Raw genomic sequence first — 16,118 nt, 5'->3', positions numbered from 1 at the left:
CACAGGGATAAAAAACTATTTGAGAAACTCTACAAACTATTCAAACAGCATCTGTGGAAACCTTCATCAGTACCACATTCCCAGCCTATAAAATTCCAAGCATTTTGTCTTAAGCTTGCATGTTTGAACCATTAGTAACATAAATAGCAGTATTTATCATATAAGCTAACAAACAGATAATATGAACATTGGAGGAAAGCATATTGTCTGTAGCAAGGACCAAAACTTGCCTCTGGTTCCACAGGAACAACCAGGCAGTGGGGCTTCTGTGCTCACTATTTTGGGGGGTTGGAGGGGGGTTCCCTCCAGGTTTTAAGTACTGATTTAACTGTGTGCTGTTTACACCTCTTATTTAGTAACTACACTGGATATCAGACATTAACACCAGGTGTTCCAAAGGTCCATTCTGATGGTAAGCGTGCAAATGCATAAGGCAGTAAGTGAGACTGACAGACACCAAGTTTTGTGGGTTTTTTTGTGATTTAAGGAGGTCCTTGTAGGTTCCAACTTAACAGATATTTATATTTGCGATAATAGCAACTAAAGATACAGTTCTTTATAAAGACATTTTTTTAAGGCACAGAAATGCTAGTCAGTATTGTGATTTACTTTTAAGAATACATAATATAGGTCAAAAAGGGAGACCTCCTTTGGTATTACTGGGAAGCTGTAGCAGAGATGCTGGCATCTCATTAAACACTACTGTGAGGCTGAGCTTCAGTTTTGATTTATATTGAGAGATGACTTCACTTGATCCATTTCCAAGTTGGTCCAAAGTCATTTGGTCTCCAAAGTCAAAGGCTTCCTGAAAGTCATCCACAGAACTACAAGATAGTCAGACTTCTTCACGTAGACCTCCGTCCTTGACTTTCACCATTCAGCTTTCTCTTGTGAGTTTCCTTATGAACTTAATCTAAACCAAAAGTAATAGAAGCCTACCAGTAGTACTCCCTTTTCTATTATGTGGCCATTGAATGACTTCTATAGGCAGTTAGCCAAGGAAGTTTACTGCCGTATTTTCACAGAATCACAGAATCCCAAGGGTTGGAAGGGACCTCGAAAGGTCATCCAGTCCAACCCCCCTGCAAGAGCAGGGTAACCTAGAGTACATCACACAGGAACTTGTCCAGGCGGGCCTTGAATATCTCCAACATAGGAGACTCCACAACCCCCCTGGGCAACCTGTTCCAGTGCTCTGTCACTCTTACAGTAAAGAAGTTCTTCCTGATGTTAACGTGGAACCTCCTATGCTCCAGTTTACACCCATTGCCCCTTGTCCTACCACTGGATATCACTGAAAAAAGCCTAGCTCCATCATCCTGACACCCACCCTTTACATATTTGTAAACACTGATGAGGTCACCCCTCAGTCTCCTCCAAGCTAAAGAGACCCAGCTCCCTCAGCCTCTCCTCATAAGGGAGGTGTTCCACTCCCTTCATCATCTTTGTGGCCCTGCGCTGGACTCTTTCAAGCAATTCCCTGTCCTTCTTGAACTGAGGGGCCCAGAACTGGATGCAATATTCCAGATGCAGCCTCACCAAGGCAGAGTAGAGGGGGAGGAGAACCTCTCTTGCACTACTAACCACACCCTTTCTAATGCACCCTAGGATGCCATTTGCCTTCTTGGCCACAAGGGCACATTGCTGACTCATGGTCATCCTCCTGTCCACCAGGATCCCCAGGTCCCTTTCCCCTTCACTCCTTTCCAGCAGGTCAACCCCCAGCCTGTACTGGTACGTGGGGTTGTTCTTCCCCAGATGCAAGACTCTACACTTGCCCTTGTTGAATTTCATCAAGTTTCTCCCTGCCCAACTCTCCAGCCTGTCCAGGTCTCGCTGAATGGCAACACAGCCTTCTGGTGTGTCAGCCACTCCTCCCAGTTTAGTGTCATCAGTGAACTTGCTGAGGGTACACTCAGTTCCCTCATCCACTTCCACTCATTTACTTCTTGAAAGCACAACAGAATATGACACACAAAGTTATTTCTCTGAAGGCTCTCAAATATTCTTTGAGAACCTGTATGAGAATTGCTAATCTCTGCAAGGCCAAAGATACCATCTACTGTGACCTCTAGCAACAGAAAAGCTGCCTGAATTTTTCTGAAGGCTAAATATTCAACTTAAAATAAAAAGCCATACAAAGTGTCTGCTATAAGGTGCTTTAAGCACCATGAACATAAACCATAATTTTTTCTGAAAATTGTTAAAGTCTGTGATTACATTAGTATAAATTATCATATACTATCCTAGTAATAAACATTTTAATACCAGTGTTTCATTCCACTTATTATTATTACTGTCTACTAACATCTTTACACAGTACCATCTCTACCATCATCGCAGTACCATCACAGTACCACAATACAACAACTGCATTCTTAAGATTTCTATTACCAGAAACCCAATGAGCTTACAACCATTCCATCTCACCATTTAAAATTATTCATATGGTAAAAACATCTGAAAGAATTGTACATTTCTTTATAATGATTATGATTAAGGATGATTTCAAGACATACTTCTCAAATCAAGGTGTTCCACTTGCTCAAAATCAGTTCCTGGTTGTCTGTGTACCCAGTACGTTTCAGTAACTACTAAGAGATGTATCTGTAATGAACTGAACATGTGAGTCTTGTGAGCTAGTATGAATAGGCCTATATGTGATAGTTTCTTTAAAAAAACTAATGTTTACCAGAAAGCTCTTTGGCACACATCAGACTAACCTAGACCACATCTGATCCCCAACATGTTGCAGTGCCACCTAACAAGCTGACCTCTAATACATTTTGAGGAGATGCAGGTGAAACCCTCATTCTCACAGCACCTGAAACCTGTAAATGAATCCAAAGCATAATACAGGCTCCTGTTAACTCAAGGGGTGGGCAAAAGTACTATTTCACTTCATCAAATAGTATAACTAATGGATGTCTGCCATCCTAATACCACCAAGTTGAAAATCTAAGCGAAGTTCTCCATTAATACCCCGAACAAATCTGAATGACATTTGCAACTAGATGAGGAATATTATCAGGAAAGCTTTTTAATGACAGTAATAAGGGGGAAAAAGGTCATTTTTACAAGCGACACACTTAATAAAAGCATCATTTTATATGCCTCAGTGACACCATCCTACATAACTTTGTAATACATAGGTGCTGTAAAAAAGTAAAGACAGCAAATATACATACATCCTTTGATTATGTTATCTGAAGCCCTAGCATAGCTAATATTACATATCTTCTCCCTTCAGTATTTATCAGAATATAGAACATTATATACTGGACTAAGCAGCTGTAACAGGAGTCTCACCGTCAAGTTTCATGAAGGGAAATGAGTGACAATGTAACTTGCTATTAAGATTGTGATTATGGATTATTTGTAGCTTAGTTTTTTACTTACCTCTTTCAAATACTCTAGTATTACTGTTTATTTCTACATAACTAGACAAGTAAATGAAAAACCCCTTTAAAGTATTTATTGATGCATCATTTTCATTAATTCCTAAACACCTTCCCAAGACGAGTCTCAGAGGAAGGCTTATGTAACTTCTAAAGGGAAGCTGCTATTTTACAACTTTGTCTGAAAGCATGTGGAATATGCAGTTTTCATCCGGCCATCCTCTTAACTAAGATCATTAGCACTGAGGGGAAAAAAAAATCAAATAGATTACAACGTAATTCCAAGGAATGTTATTTTGTGTAACTTGAAGATGAGATTTTTTTAAACAATATAATCTAGCTAGCCTATTTCCCTTCCTCTGTGCTAATCGTGGTGGTATTTCTGCAAGGGAAATTTAAAAGCTAAGTGTTCCATCTAATTAATAGAACAAACCCACTGCTTAAAATACAAAACAAAACCAAAACACTCCTACAGTGATTGCTTCACCATTTTCTTGCCCCAGGGTATAATCTTTTCCTTAATGTGCAATGTCTTCATTACATTCTGCAGTGGTGCTGCAGGTGGAGATGGTGCTTGCAGGGTCTGTAGGCTGGCGCGATGGATCCCCTGCAGTGCACAAGAATGTGCACCAGCTGTAGGTCAGATAAATAGTTTATAAAGTGTGGGTAAAGTGTTCACAGCTGAGCTTCTTTTACTGCCACTTCATAGTCTAGCTAGTACTGAGGACTGTGTAGGGCTTTACCATCCTCAGTTGTAAGAGAGTACTTCCAGAGAAGAAACTCACAGGAGAAATATCCCTTAAGTGCTCACACATCCCTACCAAACTTAACATTAAAGCTGCTATTTAAAGTCAGACAAATAAATGTACATACACATGGGAATTACTCCTCTTTGCTTAGAAAGTCTGTAGAGAGCAATAAAAAGTCTCAAATACCCTATACATCTCCTGGGCATACATAAAAATACTCTCATCATCAAGTAATTCAAACCTAATCACAAGACTTAGCATAAGAGTGATTTTCAGTGACTGTGCATCTTCCCATACAGAGTTATGGCCCTAGGCATATAAGCAATGAATAATGGAATCAAAAGATTAAGCAAAAAACAAAATTAATTTCTGGGGCTCTCTAGAAGAACATTTGGTAACATCCTAAGTTGCCTATATTAAATAAGTTGCCTATATTAAATAAGCTGCCTATATTAAATAAGTTGCAATACAATGGATAGTAGAAATTATAGTAATGGTATGGTAACACAGAACCTAGATAGTCTGTTTTTCTGTCTTGCAGATGCCACAGACATCGACCAAACACAGTCATTCTGAAGTAAATCCATTATGAATTGGGTGAGAGCACTCATGTATCTCCTTTAAAGAAAACCATTCCTACTTCAATCAACCATACTTTTTTAAACATGGGAGTTCATAAGGAAATGAAGTGAAGCCTTTGCATTTGAAAGCCTACTATTAAAACCAACATTTTAAAACTGCATAAAGGCTTCAAACCAGATTTTGGGGTGGGTTTTTTGACATAAGTCAGTTTTGGGAAAGCTCCTTTAGGTCCCATGAACTTGAGAATCATTTATGCTTTGTAATATTTTAACTCAAACGTTAAATAAGCCAAATTAGTTCTATTTTTATCCACAAGAGATGAACTGACTGACTGCCTTTGAGCAGCCAGAAGCAAAAGGGGTTAGAAAGACGTGTTATGGTTCACCCAAGTTACAATACAATGCCAATTTCTATAGAATTATCTGAAAATCTTATAAAGTCACAAAGCTATGATTATTAGCATTTAAGATTTAAACAATATTTCCAGGATGAATTAATATAACTTCAGAATCTAAGATTTACTAAACTCTGGTATAAAATAGTTTAAAAGAACTGTTACCTAGAAGAAAGTTAATTTTTTCTAACATCTGGCCATATTTGAGAACAGTTTCTAATCAACTATGATTGGTCTTGCCAGTTATGTAGAAAAAGATCTATTAGGACTTTAGGCTATTTTTGTGAACCATATTCTATAAAAACCTTAGCTTTCACCATAACAGTTTTGTAACATACAATAGGTGATAGCCATATTATGATACAGTGGCTACACAGGGGGCAATGGCTGCTTAACTGACAAAAACACTTAAGAAACAGAAAGAAGTTATAAAAGAGGGTTTATGATGCAGCAACTTACATTTGCTAAACCCCAAGTTTCAGATGCACAAGACCTCAAATTCTAATTCCGGTAGTGCCTGCATTTTTCCTAAGAAGTCAAGGTTGTCCCAAACAAATTTTACGTTCCAGCCTATATTAGAAGTTCATGGTGTTCTAGTCCTTGACTCTGCACAGATTTTCAAATTAGATAACCCCATCACTTATCACCAAGCCTCTCCCCACAAGGTATTTCCAAGAAATAACTCTATTTGAAAGCTCTCTCGGAATAAGCGCGTGCTTGAATTTCTCCTTATTCTGAAGAAAGGATGAACTCCTGCTCTTCACAGGGCTACAGATATTCTGCCATTCTTGCTAAAACATATCCACTTTGTTATCCTCATTATACAACAACTGTTTCATTTTCTTTCCTCACTGTAAACAAACATTTGTATGGGGTTTTTTTCTCCTAATTTTAATGAATGCAGAAAGATCCATGTCATGGAAACACAGAGGCTTCAGCTGAGGTTGAAATTCCCAAGACTAAGTGCTGAATAAACATACTATACACTAGTTCGGTGTTTGAGCAAAGACTTCCTTCTTCCCCGACCCCATCCAAACATCCTTAGCAGAGGTTAAACGAAGAAATTGAAAAATGGAGTTGAACTCACTTTATCAGAAATAGCGTACAGATTTAACAGGCCACAATACCTCTCAAACTGATGTTAAAATGTCAGACGATACAAGTAGCCCGCACTCTAAATGTATCAGTGGTTTGATAACAAGAAAATTGTCTTCAGTGTAGATCCAGAGTGTAAGAGCCTTCAGTCTCATAACAGATGTTTGGCAAAACACTTTTTGCTTTTTAAAGGTCATCTGTCTCATCCTTCCAGGTTCTGAAAGCAGAAGGTTAGAAGCTGTATAAAGAAAACAGTGCAGCCTGTTCTGAGATTTAAGGAAGCAATATGCAATGATAAAAACCAAGCCAGCTCCAAGTCTCATTTCTTACTATAACGTGTTAGATACTATTATTCACTTCCAGTTTGCGTAACAGTACTCCCATTAGCTGCACAGAAACATAAGTGGCAATATTTATTTCACAGAGCTGGTAACATTAATTTCTCTATAGGGGTAACTCCTGTTATTGTGTCACATCCAGAAGACAACCTTTTAAATGCAGAAGTTGTTACTGAAGAGAGAATCAAGCTTATTCTGTATGGATTAGAAAAGTAAACCAAGGCAGGCCTGACTTACAACAGTATTGGAGAGTAAAAGATTCTTGGAGAGAAATGCAAGACTAATATATAACAGATGATACTTAATCTGATTTACCACTTTTAAATAAGAACCATTTTAATTGACACTTTTGAATACCAGGGAAAGGGTTTTATTAGTTTGATGACTTTAGACAGTTTTCTGTGTACTGGGAATCAATTAGCTTTTCTTCAGCTTCTAAAGAAAAATTACTGCTTTGGCCTCCATTGTTACCTTGTTGGAATTATTACTACTATCTGGCAACCACCAAACCACAACTCTCCAATTCAAAGAGGAAAAATGAGGATCGTGCCATGGGAAAGAAAGCAAGGTCACATTGATTAAAAAATGAGACTTTGAAAAACACTTCATGGCTGTTGCCTTCAATCTTTAAATCCTTACTGTATAGCTAACCACTGGTTTGTTGCTTCCCACTAAAATCAGAAGTGAAATCCTCTTTCACTTCTTCCTTTCAGAAGTAACATATCACTCATGCAGTGGTAGAGGTATTGAAGAACAGAGCTTTCCTTGCCACCACTAGTGCTGCATGCTAGTCTAAATCCTTTTAAACACTCATCAAACAGAAAACAAAGACTGAAGTTGAGCTTTAGTTCAATGGACATTTTCCATTATTTGGTCCTATGCACACTGTACACCTGTACTGAACCTATACAGTTCAATACTGTACAGGTTCAGTACACCTACACCACAAAATTCACAGCTTTCAGTATAAGACGCTGATGTTATAGATACAAAGTTTATCGTGTCATCTCCTGGTACTCAGCATAGTCAAAGTGGTAAATGTTAACAGCAAAACAAAAGGTTATATCCCAATTATTTTTAAGTTCAGCACCACTCTCTGAAAACAGAAACCATTATTTCTCTATAGTTGCTTAGCATTTGTCAGCTGAAATAGAGTGCCCAATGCACCGTGTGGGAAAGGAAAGCAGATCTTAGAATCATAGAATAGTTAGGGTTGAAAAGGACCTCAAGATCAAATTCCACGGGCAGGGACACCTCACACTAAACCATGTCACCCAAGGGTCTGTCCAACCCCATCTTACACTAGCATGCTTCCTGTATTTCTGCACATCCCTGCCACATTGTTATCCTGGGACAGTTGCCTGTCTTGAATTCCCTTACTGAATTACTAATTCTTGACTGCCTGTGAAGGAAGCTTGACATGTCTTGAAGTTAATTCTTTAAAACATTAATTTTCTTTTCATACATGAAGTTCAGGCTTTCCTATTTATGGAGTAAGTTCCTCCTCAATCACCTTTCAAAAACCAGAAAAAAGCATTCCACCATTCTCACTTTCTAGCAAATGAAACAGATTTTATTCCATTTTTATCTGGAACCTTTCTTCTGCGAATTACCCAAGTTTGTACCAGCTGTTCTGTTAAGGTCCTGCATAAGAAATAATAAAAACCCTGAATAACCTACCAACTGGTAACTGCTGACATTTTGTATTAAGCAAATTAGAAACAGACCTCAACACCATGTGTCATCATCAAGGCTCTATGAAAATCAGTTTCTCCTGACCAAAGAAAAAGAAGGAACATTTATGCCTCTTAAAAATCCTGTGCTTTTGAAGAGGTCAGAATCCTAACTTCAGTAAGATATAACATGCATTCATTGGCAAACCTGTGATATTACAATTAGCTAGTTTCATATAAAACACGTGCTGTTATGATAGCCACACTGGCCATCTCATGTGCTCATCAGACCAACGGTTTTTTGTACTTTCCATTAAACAAAAGATGAGAGACAGAATATATTTAGTCATTCTAAATGTCACTTCTATAATGTCCTCTCAATCTAAAGTTTGCATATTATAGCAATCAACTTCCTCTGATATACTTTATTAAATAGTGCCATCCAGTGGTGACTCCGATCACAATGTTCTATAAAAACCACCTTAACGTTAAATTCTTACCATCCATGCAACTGCAGAGAACAAATATTTCAACAGGTTTATATAAATGTTTAGCTTATATTTAAGTTGAAGTTCCTAACAATGGTAAATTCCTGATGATATCTGGTCATGGTTTATGTTTTTGACGCAATAGTAAGCATTAATTCTCTGCTATGTTGCAGGACACATTTAACAGGCATGGTAAGGTAGCAATACCAGTCTTAAATCGTTGGAAATCCTTGATAGCATTTCATAAAAGGAAAAGGATGGTTTTACTATCAGAGGCTTTGGGTATGCAAAAGGGTAGGAAAGACAGTGAATAGGAGTGGCCTGACTATTTATTTTGATTCTACCAATACACACATTACTGAATCCCCAACATAAGGTGAGAGAATCAGGACACATTTTATTTCACTGCCAAAGCACCTTTGTACTGATTGCTATAGACTGAAGAAAAATGTTGAACGTGTAACGTGTTAAACAAAAAAGCATGTAGAGATACTCAAATCTGCTTTCCAGATACACCTGTTGTTATTGACTGTTTGCAGACAAGCAGAATTTGGTGCCAAAAGTACATAAGTATATTTATATGTAATAAGTAGAGCGCTGAAGAGCCATCAGCAACCTCTCAGCTGCTTTGTAATTCTCCATGAATTGCCAGCATGAATCACAGTCCTCTTCAGGTAATGAAGACTTAGAAACTTCATTATGTAGCATAGCAATATAAATCCATACGGCCACCTCATTAGCCTATCAAGGGAAAAGGATACTTCTTGGAAGCAGTTCAGAGCAAGTACCTCTATCTTTTTTCTTGACATTTCGGTAAAGAAACTACAAGACGATGCATGTCATGTTTAACAGCCAAAACATACAGCCATGCATAATTCTGCATGTAAAGCATTACGAACAGCAATATACTGCATGTTTAGAAATGGGCTTTTATTTCTGTATGCAAACAGTCTATATCAATAGAAGGAAAAGAAGTTACAAACAGATACATACTCTAGTACTCAGGTGTAGAATCATAGAATAGTTAGGGTTGCAAAGGACCTTAAGATCATCTAGTTCCAACCCCCCTGCCATGGACAGGGACACCTCACACTAAACCGTATCATCCAAGGCTTCTTCCAGCCTGGCCTTGATTATGCCAGAAACGGTGAAATTAATATATTCACTGTAAACAATAGAGTCAAAAGGAAAGTTACCAAAGTAGAGTACCAAAATCTTTTCAAATGATAACACTACATGGTATTTCTTCAATTATAATCACGAAAATCAAGGGATGAACAGCAGCTGGATATGAAAGTTCTTCAAGGCAAGGAGAAAGTATATTAGTCTAAGAACAACAAACTGTTCCATTACCTTTACTGTTGCCTTATTTTTTACTCCTGTATAACATAGATGATTGTGGAATTCAGTTCAACAAAGCTGGATCTTCCCAGAGGCTTTGAGTACAGTGAAGAATTTAATTATACAATAACATACTTACAAAATCTACAGATACTTGGAGATAACTAGAAATAATAATAATGTGGTATATTTGTACATATACCAAGAATTTGAGTAAATTAAAAAACAGTTTTCCCATCACTAACAGCTAAATATGAATTAAGACAGAAAAACTCTTGACATGTATAGTGTTTTTGTTCAAGTCCATCCACAGCTGTTTAGTGAAGACTAGAGCAAGTAAAAAAACAAGAACAAATAAGCCTCCCAAAGTACCAACAACCAAGAAACCTCTGAAAACAGCCCTCCTGGAAGAATTTTATACAAAAATAAACTTGAGTAATTTAGCAAAAGGTTATTCATTAGCCTTTGTCAAACCATTCGCAGTAATGGTGCCTTCTAGTCACATAACCCATCTCTTTGCTCTAAAAGGTAACAAACTCATTAGTATTTGTATTGGCTCAGTTAGTAAAGCTCTTTAATCCCTATGTCAACAATAAAAGTCTTGGGAATGTTTTATTGATTAGCAGTTCTAACACAGATTGACACATTTCTACCCTAACGTCTACGTTACAAGCCTGTTAAAATAAAAGCAGGATAAGATCCCACCCATCACACATGCCATAAGCTCTGGAGATCCAGACAAGGAGTTTTAAACATGCAGAGAGCATTGCTATTAATCAATGTATAAATATCTATGGCACACACCTCCTGTTCTTACTGACCAAGACAACTTGAATCCTGCATTGGACTCATGGTAACCTAATGACACCATGCCAGAGCCTGCAGCAGTTGCCTGGTGTTTCCAAAGGCCTGGCAGCACCTACAGAACTGAATAGCCTGCAAAAGTGAAATTCAGTTTCATAAGTTTTCTATGTCATAATTCAGTTTAAGTTCAAATTGTGATAACATTGCAGTTTTGGATGAGAACTCAGCAGCACTCAAAGAAAATCCTTTTTAAATGCTGAAATAAACATCAATAATGTGTTACACTGAGGGCTTCTAAGATTGAGCACATCCAGCCAGCCTATGGCACCTCAAGACAGTCATACATACCAAAAGCAGGAATCTCCTCAAGTATATATTCCAGCATCCCTGTGATAAAAAGTAGCAAGTGAAAGGGCAGCTGGCTTTGGGAGGTCTAAGAGAAAAACCTCTCACCTACCTTGTCTCCATACCACAATTTAAAGTATTTAAGCACTTAAAACTGCTTTAATACATGGAGTAGTCTGAAAACTTCCTGAACTTTCTTCAGTTGGTATCTTAAAGAAGTTTTGCTTGAAGACATCAATCCCAGCATATTAGAGAGATCTGTGCTACCAGACCTTTTCCTCTAGAGTGTCACACATGGTGAGAGCAGCAGGTAAGTTGCCACCATCTCCACTGTGTCTTTCTTCCTACTTGATTTGAAATAGAGATGAAAAGTAACTTTTGCAAACAAGCTATCCAAAGAATGGATAATTATAAGGCAAAAATGAGAGAGTAGGACCCCAAGAAGCCTGAACTTAAATGTAAAACATTTAGAGGTAAGTAAGATAGGAATGGATCACATACAGCCATGTTAATCTACCTTGGTTTTAATCTGCACTTCCTTGCTTTTTCAAAGCTCTAAACTTTATAGAAGGTCTAATTGTGTAAATTGGGCTGAAAACCACAGAGGCATTTATTTTTCATTTATGCAAGTGTGTGTGTGAATACACACAAAAAAACTTTATGGACAAAGGATGAGGAGCAACAAATTGCTATTACCTGAGAAACAGAACATGCACCCAAGTTTCTGAGAAAGAGTTTAACGTATTAAAACAACTACATTAGTACTGAAGCTCCGTATCAATTGATATACATGCTGCTTGATAAACTGAGGATTTAAAAGTGAGAAAGAAATGGCAAAATTTCACCTGCAGCTGCCCATTTAAATGTTAAAAATGGCAAACCTTACAGACTGATCGTCTCAGTGTTACAGAGTGAGACTCCAATGACCTCTTCTCCTCCAGGATAATTAAAACGTCTATTTCGTGGAGATAGAGCTGCATCCCCTTGCCTGTATTTCTCCACTTAATGGAGTGAATCTGAAAAAAACCAACAGCCTACAGATCATAAAAGTGCTCGTTACATTAAATGAGTGGGCACTGGGTGACCATCCTGGTTAAGTCCCTTCCAGGATCACGTACTCTGTGATTCTTTGAACCCTACTCTCTATATCACCATATCATTAAGTTCAAGGCAAAATTAATTTTCAGTGTTTCTTTTGACGTCAGAAATATTAAAGGAGAGAAAAAGAATCATAACTGTGTGACATTTGCATGCATTTCTGGTAGGGTTTTGTGTATAGCATCTGTACAAACAGATGCACTGGCCATTCTTCTCATCTGCTAGTTTACAACAAATAGATCCTGAATTTTACTGGCATATTCCCTTATGTGCCTAGCAAATCTTATACTGTTTCCACCATGTGGAACCTTCCAGCTACCCAACAGGAGATGCTGCAGAAAGTCCTGGAGAATAAATTCCTCAGAGTGCCTTTCACTCACTGAGGTTTTTCACCACACTCTCAATATCCAGTCAAGCTCAGTATCATTAAAACAGAGCTCCTGAACTTCAGGCCCACACAATTCCCCACAAAGCCTCTTCTCTCCATCACTCCAGGCACAATTAAGCATCCCCACTTTCTCTGCGCTCAGAAAGTCAAGCATCCCAAGGCAGGGATATCTCAGACCACACATTAGTGTAAGTTTATATAAAAACCTCTTAGGATTTTACTCTCGCGCCTGCATTACATTGGCATAATGATTCATGGGTGAGTATACACCATCCAACTTTAAGTTACTGGCAAAAAGTACCCTGCATCTATTACCACATTACCACACATTAGTAATCCAAGCTAATCAAACAAAAAAGAGCTAAATTATATAAAGAATTAACAGATAAGACACTCCATTTCTGAAATTCTGTTATGCCCTTTTATCTACAGGTGCATAATTCACCATGCTCAATATATCTGAAAACAATTTTAACAGGGAGTAGTCCTGCTAACAAATGACAGTAAAGGCTAGACTGGCCAAACATCACATGTTGAAAACTGCAAAATGCAAGACTTTGAAATAAAGCTAAAAATGGGACGTTTATTTCTAACATACCTGCATTAAGTTATCTGATTTTTTTATGTGCAAAGTCTTAGAAACTGATTATCCTTCTAGAGTTTTCTTCAACAAGGTAAATAAACCAGAATATTAGCTACCCAAAATCCTGTAAAAATTATTCTAATGAATTTCATCTTTTTATAGGCACAAAAATGTAATTAGTTTCTTCTATCTGTGCCAACAGAATTAGTAATGTATTAATTATTGCAGCATAAAAGGCGGAATATAACTGTTAATTAAACTCAAAATGTTGTTTAATAATTATTCTCAAGAACATAGATTTTACTAATTAAAGTATTATTGCTAAATGTTATAATTTCTCAAGCTATTTCATACAAATAGTATTCAAAGCAATTAAATAATCAGTTGAGCAGAAATAGTCAGATGATAGAAGCTGTGCAGTTTGGAAACAATTTTGACTACTTGATTTTATATTTTAAAAGCAAATGCTTCTGCCCTAAAAATGGGTTGGTACTTCAAAAATATTCATTCAGCAGCACCTCCAAGTGAACTGAATGCTTTTCCTTATCCCTTAAAAATCAAGATGCAGTAGAGAAGTGTACTCAAAAATGGTATATAGCGCCAAAAACTTATTTCAAGGTATTCATTCCAGATAATTGTACAAGTCTGAGGATCAAGCAGATCAGCTGAAGCTTGTACCTGTATAAAGTGGGAGAGAAATAAGACACAAAGGAGAAAAGGCAGCAAGGGAAGGGAGGCAGAGCCATGTGTGCAGTCAGAGATGTACTGTTTCCAGAAGCAAAGCAGTAAAGAACATGTAATGAATTTAAACAAACAGAACCACATGGAGGAGACCTCCATCACTGACATTTTCCTTAGCAGGAAGAAATCTTAAAGCTTCTACAGTTTGGCAAGGGACCTTGATAAAAACAAACATGCAAAGAAAACAGCAAACACATGCAACCACAACAAGCACACAACCACAAACACACACGCAGGTGCTCACTGCTTGGAAAGGATCATGACAATCTTTTCTTTGGCCTATATAAATCCCTGACATGAGCTTCCATAGGAGTTCAAAGCACAAGCCGCAATGCTCCTGCCAACTAGAAGATTCCCTAAGTAAACCAGTATTATATTCCAAGTTTACATAGGAGGCTTACTGAAAAGCTTGCTGAAGGACGACAAATTCCCTGTAGTTTGGGGATTATAAATACACAAACAGCATTTCCTAGAGCTGTGAGTAGATTCTAGACTTGGCAACTCTTTTACAGGTCCTAGAAGATTTGCTAGACCAGAGCCTCTGAACTTGGTGGATAAGAGAAAACGTTGGGCCATTAAACCAGAGAAGAATGTATAAAAATAATTATTGCAGTCTAAACAGGAGAGAAATACTGACTCTATTCTTCTGGAAAGAGCAGAAATATAACAGCTGAGACACTGGCCATTCACTTTATGTGATTACTAAGTTTCTCCTAGGCAGCTGCAAAAGAATACTGCTGTGTTGGTCATTAAGTGGAGTACATTGTCCATACACATACATGCACTTCTGCAGATTATGATACACTAGAGTTTGCCCTCCAGATCTAGCCTCTCTTTGTTCAAAGCATGCAGGGTGCAAATAACAGCAGCTTTATCTAGTAAAAGCAGTTGTAACCCAGAGACTAAGAGTAGTTGCCTGTAAAAGTGTAAGGGCATACTGCCAACATTCAGTGATCCATGAGATCTCAAAAGCTTTATGAGCCAGAGAAACTGCTCTCTTAGAAATCACTGATAGATTTTCTTTCTATGAATCATCAACTTTTCATTCAATACTCAGTTCCAGACTTTATTTACTACATACTTTCCAAAACCACATTCCTGAAGCTCCCTTTTCAATGGGAGCTTTGGTTGATAGAGCAATCTGAACTTCAGTATCTTAAACCACTTTTAAGAAAGCATAATCCGAACAGAACAGACTTCATAACATCAAAGTTATTTTTCAGTTTACACAAGTAACTTATTTTCATCACCTGTGAATACCACAGAATGATTGCTGTAGAAGAAAACCAAGCACTGAAACTGTCTAACAAAACATCTAAATGGAAAAGCTGAATGCAGAAGTACAAGCTACCAGAATTCTTGTAAGCACACATTGCTACCACAAAGAATAAGGTGTCTTCTGGAATTTTAAAGGCAGTATTTCTTTGCATTTCAGTCTTGACATCTAGTCTCTCCAAGTAATCGTGTGGTAGGCACAAAAGCAGCAATTGGAGCAGTATTTGCTACTCTCATTTGGTTGCACTGTGGATTCCTCTAAGAAAAGACATCTATCAAATTTTTGCAAGATAAAGGTGCAATATGTGTTAAATAGGTGCAAGAATTCTGCCCCTTGAGGCACCTGGGTTTTGGGGTTTTTTCGGTTTCTTGAACATTACCACAGAAAGCTTTCATTAAACACCCTGTACATACATTGTCTTAACCCTTTCACCACAGTCTCAAAAAACAGGACAGACATAGCAAAACATTGAGAAGGAGAAAATGAAACAACAAAATACACAGCAAGCAAACCAAAATAACCCTGATATAGGTATAACTCAGTTTCTGGCACATGAGTTTTTCTTCTGAGTGGAGAGCGGTATAAGACATGACCCTTTTAAGGAAGAGGCAGACTACTAAAACCACATTAACTTCATATATAATGCACATATAGTGACTAAAACACAAATCAATTTCCTGTGGGTATATGGAGATACAAAAATAGGATTTTGTTCAACACCTATGAATCACAGAAAAAAAAAAACCCAAAGAACAAGAGGCAATCTCTTCTGTTCCAACACTCCTCAGAGGCAAGCCAGAAAGTGCAGATTTTTGAACAGTCCTA

Source organism: Melopsittacus undulatus, chromosome 6 (genome assembly GCF_012275295.1).
Source record: "Melopsittacus undulatus isolate bMelUnd1 chromosome 6, bMelUnd1.mat.Z, whole genome shotgun sequence".
NCBI lineage: Eukaryota > Metazoa > Chordata > Aves > Psittaciformes > Psittaculidae > Melopsittacus > Melopsittacus undulatus.
Note: the sequence above shows the minus strand (reverse complement) of the source record.